The 14,009-nt window shown below is 39.1% G+C and overlaps 1 protein-coding gene across 1 annotated transcript in view; it reads left to right on the top strand.

The window, feature by feature from the left end:
* Positions 1 to 14,009, top strand: part of IPCEF1 (interaction protein for cytohesin exchange factors 1) — a 131,876-nt gene that overhangs the window by 27,529 nt on the left and 90,338 nt on the right. Inside the window, exon 2 of the mRNA XM_028129901.2 lies at positions 10,209 to 10,251. The gene's annotated coding sequence lies outside the window, so the exon portion shown is untranslated. The remainder of the gene's footprint in view (positions 1 to 10,208; positions 10,252 to 14,009) is intronic.

Raw genomic sequence — 14,009 nt, 5'->3', positions numbered from 1 at the left:
CCTCTGGATCCCTTTTCAGAAGTATAAAACAAAATGTAAAGGATTTTAAAGGAATAAAATATATAAAAACATAATAAAAGCATTTGTGATGTAGTCATATCTGTGCTCCTTTATTAATGCATTAAATAACCATGTAGCAGCAAGTCTAGTGACATTTTAATGGTGGTGATGAGCATAAATGACATTTGAAAATAGTTGCAACAACCATAATGGGAGATGAAAACACCTGTGATTTCTATAAGAAACAAAATCACAGATGCTGCAAATATTTAGGTGGTTTGTTGCCAATACTTGTATTTGAAGGACATATTAAGTTTTAGTTAGAGATGCACATTTAGTGAAAATGTACATTCAAGTGTACGGACTCCCTGATTTCTGCCCACAGGCCCCTTGGTTTGTCCATGAGCCCTAAGTTAGGATCCCCTGGAATAGGAAAGTTGTTTCTGTAGGATGATGAGCATGGTTGAGATAAATTAAGTTTTTTTTTCAAATAAATATTTGTATATAATCCCAAATGCTGTTATGAACATCTATATTTTAAATATTAAAATGGAAACGTCATTCATTCAGTCATTTATTCATCATTCACTTACATTTTTACTTAATACCTTTGTTGTTTTTGAAAGGACTTGAGGCAACTGGCAATAAATGCATATGGTAAAACATAATATTCTATATAAGTAAAAGGCTAATATGCAAAGTGTCCCCTCAGGAGTTCGACCAGGAGAATGGGAGTTCGATCACTTGCTATGACATGTGCTGACCACAGGGGGCAGCACAGAATACAGCGGGTGACCAGCAGCAGCTGCAGGGTGCTGAGGGAGTGAGGTGGGGAGGCGGGGGGGAGGGGGTGCGGGGGAGGGGCTGGGAACGTGCATAAATTTCCTGCACCGGGCCTCTAGTAAAATTATAAGTAAATGGATAAGTAAATGGAGAAAGAAGGCATTAGCATGAAAAGTAAGAGGTGTCTTGGAGTGAAGTTAATATACAAAGCGTATGTGGGAAGGTTCTAGACCTTTACTAGAGTACAATGATGAATTTGGTTCTAAGTTTATGACATTCAGTGGGCAGGGTAGGAGACAATTAGTTATAGACTCGTGATCACATCTGTAAAATACAAGGGGACACCCAAACCATTCTCTGCTGAACCGGAGAGAAATCTCTTCCATAGGCCTTGCATCATAATAACTGCCTTAATCAGCTCGAGCTGCTCTAGCGAAATACCGTGGCCTGAGTGATTCAAACAGACATGTATTTCTCACAGTTTTGGGAAGTTCCAGATGAGGGTGCCAGCATGGTCGGGTTCTAGTGAGCACTCTCTTCCTGGCTTACAGGTAGCTGTCTTCTCTTTATTTTCTAACTTTTTATTGATTTCAGAGAGGAAGGGAGAGGGACAGAGAGAGAAACATCAATGATGAAAGAGAATCATTGATCGGCTGCTTCCTACATGCCTCTCACTGGGGATGGAGCCTGCAACCAGGCATGTGTCCTGACTGGGAATCAAACTGTGACCTCCTGGTTCATAGGCTGACAGTCAATCACTGAGCCATGCAGGCCAGGACAGATGGCTGTCTTCTTGCTGTGTCAGCACAGGGTGGAGAGAGCAGGATCTCTCTCTTGTCTAAGGGCACGAATCCCATTGTGAGGTCTTCACCCTCCCAACCTAATTACCCTGGAGGGCCCATCTCCAAATTCCTGCCCATTGCGGGTTAGGGCTTCCACATATGAATTTGGGGGCTGCACAGTTCAGTCCTTAGAAATGATATGCTGTGTCATGAGACGCACAGTGCTTTTAAACACGTCCTTTGTTTCGCTGAGCGCTCTTTTAGGCATTCTCATTGTAAATCAAGGAAATATATTTCTGCTGGCCCAGCTTAATACAGAAATGAATTGTAAAATATCTAGGGTAATTTTAAAAAAAAAATATCTTCTAGAGTATTATTTATTTATTTAATTTAGTACTGTCTCCTTGGGGGCCCTTATTCTTGCAATGTAGATTAGTGATTATTAATTTTTACATGTCATGGACCAATTTGAGACTCTGACGAAAGCTATAAATGCTAGCACACGTTACACTCTGCATACAGTTTTAGCGAATCATAGATGCCCCGAAGTCTCAGCACTCTGCGTAGTAAATAACTCTGGGACCTGGAGTAATAGATATGCCCTTAGACATGTCATATAAATATTGCTTATTGCAACTGAGCATCTGACTTGCACTGAGAACCAGCCAGTTGGATTTAAAACTCCTGACCAGCGTGGGAAGGCAGCTTCTATGCTGCCGATTAAACAAAGGCTGCCGTGGCTTGGAGAACAGGAAGCCTGCCAGCACATCTAACAAAAGACAGCACCAGTGCTTCCGGGTTGGAGGTGTGCTGGGGTCAGACAGCTTCTCTCGCTCAAGATTTTCATCCCTCAGAGGACCTCGCACAGTTCAGCTACCACGCACCCCCACCCCATCATTTGCCATAGCCCAGCCAAGGCCAAGCTGAAACATGAGGGATCGGGGGACACTCAGGGTGTCCCAGATTTTGTGGGGCCCGAAACTTATACAATTTGAAGGGTCTTCTTTTTTTTAAGAAAAAACAACTACAAAACTACAAGGGGATTTGTAATACACTTAATATTTAAATTACATGACAGAAATGACAATAAATTTCAAATTTTAAAAGCTGATAGCATACCAGAAACAGCACATTATTCAGAAACATACGATAATTTAAAAATTAACTGCCTGACATATCTCTAAATTATTATTCCCCAACATGCTTGGCTACCTATTCGGTTGCCTCCTCGATATGATAATGATTTTGTAAAGTCATTTTCTCCAGAGAGCATAGAAAGGTAATCCAGTGTGTCCCCTAGCCTAAGTTGATCAGAATTGTTTTTCATTTTTATTGATTATTTAGAAAGACTTCTTTTGGCCTCTTAGTGTATTACTCGTAATGTAAAGTTTTAGGATTTCTCCCTCATGTTTCTTTCACCTGTGAGCTTGAAAATTGGGAAGGATTCCCCCCAAATGTAACTGTGGTTCTGTCATTAGGAACTTTGGGTCCTTCTGCTCCCCACAGACACAGGACCTGTTCATAGTGTAATCTGACCTCTGGCCCTGAGCCCATCGTACCTCCGTGCTGGTGAATTGGCCAGTAGGATGTGGTGTTAACTGGGAGTTATTACTGTGCTTGGCTATCTAGCAACACCTTCAAATACAAAGGGGAGACTGCGAGCAACTAAATTCCCCCATGAATGACAAAGCAAGTATACCTGGCTCTAGATACGCCTGCTCTCAGAACTCAGCCATCCTCTGTGCTTTCTCTCTCCCAGCTTGCTGCCGGGGCTGCCAATAGCGCTGTATGTCACAAGGGTTCACAGTCTTGCTGTGGGGAAACCTGCGGTGAAAGTAACAGCAGCATTTCTAAGGAGCTTCTGAGACGAAGTGCTGAGACCAATAGACACACTGGTGTGCTTTCTTCCTTTGACTGTACACGTGTGTGTGTGTGTGTGTGTGTGTGTGTGTGTGTGCGCGTGTGTGTGTGTGTGTGTGTGTGTGTGTGTGTGAGAGAGAGAGAGAGAGAGAGAGAGAGAGAGAGAGAGAGAGAGAGATGCTGATGCAGGTAACTTCTATAGGAACCACTCATTCTCTATTAATAAAGAAGAGACCCTTAACAGTTCTTCATTCTTTAAAGCAGGGGTGGGGAGCATCCCGCCCGCGGGCCGTATAAGGCCTGTGAAATCATTTAGTCTGGCCCTGCCCAGGCGTGAGGGGTGAGTTAATGAAATGTTTGACCAAATATAAAAAAGGCTAATTTTTAGGTTGATAATTTTTTATGGCTCATGAATGATGTTATAAATATCCAAATGGCTGTTGGAGAACAAAGTTTCCCCACCCCTGCTTTCAAGGAAGGTTGCTCTCCATTTCTTTGGCTTTCTTTGGGTTTGCACCATCTTTCAGTTGAATTAACTGGGCAAAGTCTATGTCTTCTATGAACACAAAAAAAATGTGCTCTTGATTTGAGATTATATCATTGACTATAATAACACATAAAGTGTTAGGAAGTTTAAGTAAGCTTCCGGCTTAAATCGAGTTTAAGTTATTAGTAAGAAGCTCTCTACAACCAACTCTAAAAGGACATTTTGGGAACAGTTTGAGAAAATGTTAAATCAAAGTGGTGCCTATGTGAAATATCATTAAAATGTGTCCTTAATTTTTTTTATAGTTCTTTAAAGGTGAGTCAGATCATCCTGAAACCTGTGTTTTCCTGTTAGCAGGGAATTTGGAGTTAAGCAAGCTTTGCATTCTGCCAGTCATGTAGCTCATTCCCCAAAAGAACACAGAAATGTCAGCCAGTGACATATGCGAGACTGCCCCAGCTCAGAAGCATTACTGTCTTGTCCTCAAAAGCACTTCTGTGCTTTCTGTGCCGGTTTTCAAGCACTGAGTATACCCATGTGAACTTTCACATTGTTCTGCCCCTGGGACCTACGCTCAACAACTGAGATAAGAAAAGAATGCTCTCCAGAGCTTTATGGCTCATTAGGGTGCTGTCCAAAATCTCATACATGCCTGATGAAGTTAGTGGAATGTCAGGGCCTCTGCTGTGATTAAAGGATCTCAATGTGACTTGTCAAGGAGCTCAGATATTTGCTCTAATCCCCATCTGTGCAGAGCTCCAAGGTTAGGCCTTGTAGACACAAAGCTGCAGATATTGAATAACCTTGTTACACTGCAAATTTTCCAAATGAATGAAGAGAATGGAGCCGGAAATACACGAGTTAAGAGTGTCTCTCTCTGGATTTCAGGATTCTGGGTGATTTTTGTTTTCTTTTGTTAACTTTTTCTTTTGCATTTTTAAGTTTGTAATAATGAGAATGTGTGTTTGAAATATAAAAAAACAATTTTCTTTATTAAAAAGTGCCATATTGACAAAGGTCAACCTTAGAGTAGGAACGTGGTGAACATGGGTCCTGAATATACCCTGTCTCTTCCATTGCTCAGGAATAGGCGCCATTGTCAGACTTTGCTTATCAACTTTGGGTTTAAAAATATGCGCATGGTAGGAGTGGTCAATCAGAGACTGCTCTATACAAGAAAGATCAAACAACTAGAAATGTAGTGACTTTATACCAATAAGAAAGAGAAGGGGAAAGCTTCGGTGCAAAATACAGATTTAGCATCTGCATCCAACTCTCCCCTCCCTCCCTCCATTGGGGGTGGGTGGGAGGGGAGCTGTCAACCTCTTTCACTTTAATGTTACTTTGCCTTTACCCCAAACCACTGACGGATATTCAGGTAAATAGCGTTTTGGTTGAAGAGAGGTACAGAAGGACAGTTTTCCTAGGTGCAGGGAGCTGGCACAAATGAATCTCTCCTCTGGGATGTTTCTAGGGTGTGGAGTGGAGCTTTAAGGTGGGCTAGTGAGGTTGAAAGTGATATTGCCTCTGGAAGCGAGAAGCAGAGTGGAAAGCTGAGAGGTGGCTTTTGTTCTTGGTATTCTCCTGTCATCTTCACGTCCTCTTCCGTGGCAGGGCCCTCTCCCGCCTCCCTCTGCCTGACCCCTGGCTGTTCATACTCTACAGTGACACACCATCAAAACTGCTCCCACCAAAGGCCTCCTTTCCTTCTTTTTCCTTTCCTTTTCTTCCTCCCTGTGCTTCCCTTCCTCTTCATCAAATGTATATGGAGTTCACAACGTACCAAGAATCAAAGCACAGAGAAGTTGGGGAGGCATGAATTCTGCCTCCTTCCTAGAGCTAATGATTTGGAGCATGGCATTTCGAACCATGTCAGGATGAGAGTCTGCCAACTGATCTGCAGTGCTGGCGGCAGCCAACCAACTGCTAATGTGCTTGTGCCCCTCAAAGCAGGTCACCTCCTGGCTGGTGGAGAGAGTTCAGTGAAATGCGGAGCCCCTCAGGATGTCCCGGGACACAGAGGCAAGGCCAGGTGCATTGCGTGGGATCCAAGGGTCACGGGGAAGAGGGGCTCAGCTTTTCTGCAGTTGTGGTTTAGGCATTACAGACTTGACTGTGGGATTGAAGACCCCCATGGGAGCTGGACTGGAGCGAGAGCCCTAGGGAAAGCTAAGATGAGCAAGGAGTCTGGCTGGGTTGGAGGAGGCATGGCTGTGGTGCAGAGGTTGCTAACACAGGGTCCCTGTCCTGTACCCTTCCCACCCAGTCCCCCTTCTAGACTGACTGTGGGTTCTGGAGGGAGAGCCATGATCATAGCATGTATCACTGTGAGTTCTCATCAAAGTCAGAAACAGGTGTGTGTATGGGGGTGTCTAGAGGAGATGGAGGGCAGCGCAGGCAGCCACCTATGAGCAGTGGGGTGGCAGCTGTCCGCAGAGCAGAGGACTCCAGCCAGAGCAGCAGATTTCAGGGCAGTTGTCTTCATCTGTTAAATGGGCGTAAAGACAGGCCCAACATCACAGGATGGTTGAGAAAAGTGAATGACTCACGTGGGTGCAGCTTTTAGAAGATGCTGGTACAAACTCAATCCTAGTCAGAGCTTCATAAATGTCGGCTACTGTTATTTTCATCATGGTTAGTTTTGTGAGATCTTTCTCTCTACTTATCTTCTACTTATTTTCAAGTGGTTAGATCGATTTTATGTGATCCAATAAAATGCATTTTGGCCACGTTTTTGCATTTAAGCCGAGAAATTGCTTCTCAGGATGTATTACAAAAGGGTTAGATTAAACCTTTAGTAGATTGAATTTGAGCAAAGTTTTAAAAATAACTGTGAAATCTCAAAGTTGAATTTTAATGGATAAAAAAAATTGGACAGTAATGTCACATTTTGCTCTAGAAAAACTGCGAGAATGACTAATAACACCTAGTGGAGGTTAATACAATATTGAAAGTGGTAATTTTCACAGTTTTGAACTAATTTTCAAAGACATAATTGGAATAATTTTCAATAGACGTCAGTCTTCATTTCTTAGGAAATCACAGTGATTAAGGTAACTGCAGGCAGCCGTTCTTATTGTTATTTGAAGATAATAGGAGTCTGTTGAGGACTGGCGAGGAAAATGAATGATACATGTTCTATTAAAAACTTCAGAACTGAAATACTTTTTGCCACTCTTTCTGTCTGGCTATAATTTATGAATTCAAGGCATAATCACCAAATGCATCTTCCTTTACTGTATTAGGCCTAGAAAACCGATTCAAATGAAGAAGTAGAATAATGCATTTCTTCTAGGGTGAAAATATAGATTCTTTTTTCTAAGGAGGTGCATAATATGTCAATTCAAAAGAAAACGATGTTACACTTACAGAACTCTATGGAAGTTTAAAAGAGAGTTTCGTTCCTTATTTCCAGGGTTATGTCTCTGCTCCCTTATGAAATTGAACACTGGACAAGGATAATGATACCACACTCATTATTGAGGCAGATGAAATTACTCTCACTGTCAAATGAAATATTCAAATCGCCGAGTGTTAGGGGAAATGGTGCATGGATGAGAGAGTAAATGGATTTTGATCTGTCATCTCAGCTTGAGGCTTTCTGGAGGTGATAAAGAATTTTTATCAGTGAAAAATAACACACTTTTTTTTCTTTAAGTTCTTTCCAAACTCAAAATGGTTTAGATAGTACATCTGAGTCTGAAGAACAGATAAGTCACCCTGGCCTGGACATGGGTGGTATTCCTTTTTAAATTCCAGTATTGCTAGAAAAGTTGTCTGGCATTTATCCCCATCAGTACCCTTGACATATAGAGTGGGAAGACCTGTTTGTGCTCTTTCTGGTTGGAGTGTCTACTTAAACAGTCATGCTATCGGTTATGAACCAATTATATACACTGATACTCGAACTTTTCTTGACCCTAAACTAAACAATACTGGGATTGTGAAGTCCAAGGGTTAAAAAAAATCTAACTAGTTTAATATGCTAATAAAATTTTATATAAATGCTGATTACTACACCATGAAACAATGCTGTGTTCACTGCTTTGGAAAGTAGAAGGAAGTGACATAAAATCTTACCTGAGGAGAAGGGGAGAACTGGTGTATTATAGGGACACCAAATGCAAAGAAATCAACATGAACAAAAGCCAATGAGTTGGCATTTAATTCAGCTAACATTCATGTACTTTCGCATTATTTCTGGTCTAACGATTACAATTTTAAAGCATTATAGTTGAAAAAAATGTTTAAGTAAAGTGTAACATTGAATTGCCTTGTAAATTAACATAGGAAAACTAGAAGAGTATGGCACAATGTTTAGACAACATGGAGTGCAGATTGTAGGAGAGAAAAATGTCTAGATTTATTTGACATGAAAATGGAGGGCTTCTTGCTCTATAATATTTACAGTATTTCTGTGTTTAAGTTTTGGCCACAGAAGTAGTCTTACTGGTTTTATAAACTTGGATAAATTTCCAGTGTGGCTCAGTTGATTGGACCAGCATCCCTTGCACCAAAAGGTGGCAGGTTTGATTCTGGTCAGGTTGTGGGTTAGATCTCCAGTTGGGCATGTGCAGGAGGCAGCTGAGTGATGTTTCTCTCTCATATTGATGTTTCTCTCTCCTGCTCTTGCTCTCCCTTCCTCTCTCTAAAATCAATTTTAAACAAAGAGGAGATGAAAAATGATTAAAAATACTTATCTCATGGTGTTGTTGTACAAACTGAATAAATTAATTCATGTCAAAGCATTTTATAAATTGCAAATTGTAGCACCAAATTTGCTTTATAGGAGACAATCATTAGGTGTTATTGAGTGATTGAAAGAAAATGTCAATCCAACCTATTTTGTGCTTTTCCTAATATGTAAAGAGAAGGGAAAGCATTCCAATTTCGCATTGTATACCTCTGCCAAATGTTCACCTAGCCTAATTGTGAGGGAACAATTAGACAAATGTCCAGTCTGAGGGGCATTGCAAAGCAACTGGCCTGGACTCTACAAAAATGTCAATCATCAAAGACAAAGGGAACTACATACACATGCCAATATACAGAGTAGGGCAAAAGTAGGTTTACAGTTATAAGTATGTGAAACAGTTTATTCTTGTATTAGTATTTATTCATTAAGGTATTATTTTCCACATAAACAACTGGAAACCTATTTTTGCCCAACCCTGTATGTGATAAATGATCCTTGACTGAATCCTGGATTTCAAATAAAATATACAAATAGCAAATGGCTAATAAAAAGATGTTCTACATTGTAGGCCACCAGGGAAATACAAATTAAAACAAAAAACGCGATACCACTAAATGTCCCATGGACTTTGGGAAATTATTATGTGTCAGTGTAGGTTTGTCTTGTGTAAAAATGTATTATTCTGGTGAGCAATGTTGATAAGGAGGAAGGCCTTGCATGTGTGGGGGAAGGAGGTATATGGGACATATCTATATCTTTCTCTCGATTTTACTGTAAGCCCCAAACTGCTTTTAAAAATAAAATTTAAAAAATCAGTATTTTTAAAATATATGGTTTAGGCAATAAGTGGAATTATTACTAACATGAAACATTTTCCCATGGCAAATTTCCAGGAAAACATCCATGTGCGTGCCTTTCAAGGTACTGGCATGCCTCAGAGATACTGCTGGTTCAGTTCCAAACCACCATAATAAAGTGAATATCTCAATAAAGAGAGTTCGATGAAATTTTTGGTTTCCCAGTGAATATAAAAGTTATGTTTACACAATACTAGTCTATTGGGTGAGCAATAATAGTGTTATGTCTAAAATAACACTCTATCCACTTTAATCAAAAAATACTTCAGCTTAAAAAATGCTAATCATTATCTGACCTGTTGGAAAAATGACACCTTGCCCAGGGTTGCCACACACATTTAATTTGTAAACAAACAAACAAACAAACCACAGATCTGCAAAGAGCAATAAAGCACAATAATGCAAGGTATGCCCGTATTTAAAACAAAGTAAAAATGTATCTTGAGGAGTGTTCAAAAGGATTAGAACATTATTTTCACCTTATGTTTTAGAAAACATTTAATTCCAGGGGATCTCAGTTTAATGATTCCTCTGCTAGTTTACTACCCAGGTCTTCTTTTCTATGAGAATTTCCTATCTCATTCTGCAGGAGGGACACTGGATAGCAGCTATTATGATGACCAAGTTCCTATTTTGTTGCCACTTCTTGGGGTTGATTGACATGGAAGGATTCTGACTGCCTCTGAGGCAGTTGAGTTCAGGTAGAAATCTCATGACCCCTTCTTGTCTTTTTTCTTGTACAGATCAGAGGCAACATAACTGGGACGAAGAAGCTCATAGCTTTAGGTATGTAATTGAAAATTCTTCAAAATTCATTTGTTAGTGATATTTATGACCCGCAGGGCCTGTATTCTACTTTGTTATTCTAATCTGTGAACCAAATTATCATAGCCTAGGTATATTTATCACTAGGTTAGGATTAATGCAGACGGAAGCTAATAGTATTGATAATCAACTATATTTGATTTTCTAGATTTTGCTTGAAAATGGATTTGTGGTGGTGATTACTTTTCAGTGGGAGAGTTGTTTTGTAAAGCAATTTATTTATGGAATTATCTTTTTTGACCCCCTCAATGATCAGGAATGTACCATAATTATCAAAGTATCATAGAATTATTATTATATGAAAAATCTATTTAAAAAACAACTTTGTGTTTAGATGCCCAATAGTAATTGAACGCTCTAGACATGAAGCATGTACTGATCTAAATTTACTAATAATTAAAAATAAAATATTTGTATTTGATATAATATAAAAATAAAGTAAACTTAGGATGATCCTGATTTTAAAGTTTAAAACCAATGATATGGGCAAGGGTGTAATTTTTCTTGTTACTCCTTGGATTTTCTATTTGTAAAATGATTTGAAAAGAATTAGGTATTTTAACTCCTGACTGGGAAATATATTTACTGTTTGGTTTAACTCCTTTTTAAGATGAAATACAGTCCTAAATTTTCTGGGGAACGCAAGGGAAGCATTCTCTTCACAGCTCTCTATGGATATAACTGAAACACTGGTATGTTTTCTGGAAATATCAGTATATTGATTTGAGTACTATTTTTATCTATGAGCCAAGCAACCGCAATATTAATCACTATTTCTCCCATTATATGCTTCCTATCACTTTAACTTTTCTTGCTACTGTCTTTGAAGCATTGTTATTGATGACCTATTAGTCACCATCATTCTTTTTGGAGACTATTGCCCTTCTGTAGTTGTTAAAATCCATGGCCCTGGTGGTCTAACTCACTGTCAAAAAATTAGATTTGGTGCATATCTTAGCTGTTCAGAGGTCTTCAGATATATACATTCCTATTGTTTCCACACATGTGTACTAAGGTAAGCATTTATTGATGAGACAGATTGTATAACTCAGTAAATAGGACTTCCATATGCCTACTCTAGTGAAGAATGCTTTATTTGCCATAACACTTGATGTTTCATTGAGGAATTTTATGTGATGATACTTTTCATACACAAATGTTTCATTGATGGTTTATAAACATGGTTACCTTAAGATGTTGACAAAAATGGGTGGATTTTACCATCTTCAAAAGTTGTCAAGTATTATTTCTAGTAAGACATTTTTCTGATCCTCAGATTTAGGGCCTCCCATCATGAAAGGTATCCAGAAAAAGGCTGGTTTGTCATAAAAAAAGGTGTGTTATGAGGAAACCCTGCATTGGTTGAAAAACTGGGTTAGATAAACTCTATGGTCTCTTGTAATATAAAACTTGATACTTCTTATGGAAGATGATAACCAACTATGCCACCAATGACCACATTAGATGACTTAAGTCTTGTAAACCATAGAAACCTTGCATTGAACAGATTATAGGGATATACTAGTAGCATAATAGTGAAGAGAGCAGGAACGGAACTCAGATGGTCTGGGTTTGAATCTTGTCTCCCATACTAGCTGTGAGACTTTGGTCCCATTACTTAACCTTTTTGTGCCTTACTTTGCTCACTTGTTAAATGGACATCATAATAGTACCTCATAAAGTTGGTGGGGGAATCTAATGAGTTAATATGAATATAGCTCCTAGAACAATTTTAGGTATATAGCTAGGTGGTCAATAAATGTTAGTTATGATGGTGATGAACAAACACTACTGTCAACAGTGGAGGAATCTGAGCATCTTGAAGATTTTATGCATTTGGCACTAATCCCCCAAATTTATAGCCTTTAGGAATGAAGTATAGCCCTATTCAGTTTGACTCAGTGGATAGAGCATCAGCCTGTGGACTGAAGGGTCCCAGGTTTGATTCCAGTCATGGGCACGTACCTCAGTTGCAGGTTCACTGCCCTGGTTAAGGTGCATGTGGGAGGCCACCAATTGATGTGTTTCTGTCACATCAATGCTTCTCTCTCTCTCTGTCTCTCCCTCTCCCTTCCACTATCTCTAAAATCAATGGGTAAATATCCTCAGGTGAGGATTTAAAAATACATAAGTAAATAAATAAAATGGTAAAATTATTTTTTAAAAAAGAATGAAGCACAATGATTTGTACAAATTCCCAACAACATATTTCTTCAGGTTCCTTATGCATTTATTGTGTTGGCTCCACCTGAAACCCACATAAAGGCAAAGCTTGACTCTTCACTGCTTTCTACTTATACCAACACTGTGGGTGTCACTCCCATCACACTACTTTCCTCCACTTTCAAGGCTCCATCTTCCACCTTTCTCTCATTGCCTCCTGTGTTTTCTGGATTCCAGATATTACAACAAGGGTCTTGCTGTGGTATTTTTTGAGCCAAGCTAGATGTTTACCAAAAAGAAAGTCTTGAACCAGCCACTAGGACAATAAAATGTCCTCCAACTTGATGCAAAAGCATATGAATAATTTTCATCTTTTCCATTGTCATTAAGCAATAGTGAAGGAGCCTTGCTTATAGTCACTCTGATGTATTACAAGCATAGTTCTTAGAACAAGTGCAAGTAATGGGAGCAAACTGTATATTTAGTTCTCATTCATGTGTGTCTAAATTGATGGCCTCATGGTTATTTTGAGTTCTATACAAGATTCTATTTTTTATTTTCACTTTTAAAAATTGTGGTGAAATACACATAAAATTTACAGTCTGAACTTATTAAAGTGCATGGTTCAGTGTTATTAAACATTCATGTTGTTGCACGACCACTACTCCCATCCATCCCCATAACTCTTTTCATCATGGAGAACTGAATTTTTATACCCATTAAACTATAAGTCTCCATCAATCCCTACTCACGCCCCTGAAAACACCATTATACTTTCTGTCCTTATGATTTTTTTTTATAATAAGCTGAACATATTTATTTATTATTATTATTATTTTTTTATTGATTTTTTACAGAGAGGAAGAGAGAGGGATAGAGAGTTAGAAACATCGATGAGAGAGAAACATCGATCAGTTGCCTCTTGCACACCCCCTACTGGGGATGTGCCCGCAACCAAGGTACATGCCCTTGACCGGAATCGAACCTGGGACCTTTCAGTCCGCAGGCCAACGCTCTATCCACTGAGCCAAACCGGTTTCGGCTGTCCTTATGATTTTGACTATTCTAAGTATTTCCTATAAGTGGAATCATATAGTATTTATCTTTTTGTGACTAGCATATTTGACTTAGCATAATATGTTCAAGGTTAGTCCATGTTGTAGCATATTGCAGAATTTCACTCCTTTTTAAGGCTGAATAACATTTTATTGTGTGTATATACCACATTTTACCTATCCATTTATCCACTGATGGACACTTGGGTTGCTTCCATGTTTTAGCTATTGTGAATAACGTTGGCATGAATATAAATGTACAAATATCTGAGACCCTGCTTTCAAATGCTTTTGCGTATATACCCAGAAGTGGAATTGATGGATCATATGGTATTTTTAATTTTTTGTAGAACCACCATACTGTTTTCTACAGTGGCTGTACCTTCTTATATTCTCACCAACCGTCTTCTCAGAATTCTTAAGTATAGATTGCTTGTCTAATTATTTTGACATAGTCCTACTGGGCAGTGAAGATTGTGAAGTTTTATGTGAATACATTTT

Source organism: Eptesicus fuscus, chromosome 10, assembly GCF_027574615.1.
Source record: "Eptesicus fuscus isolate TK198812 chromosome 10, DD_ASM_mEF_20220401, whole genome shotgun sequence".
Taxonomy (NCBI): Eukaryota; Metazoa; Chordata; class Mammalia; order Chiroptera; family Vespertilionidae; genus Eptesicus; species Eptesicus fuscus.
Note: the sequence above shows the minus strand (reverse complement) of the source record. Positions and strands in the feature narration are given on the sequence as shown.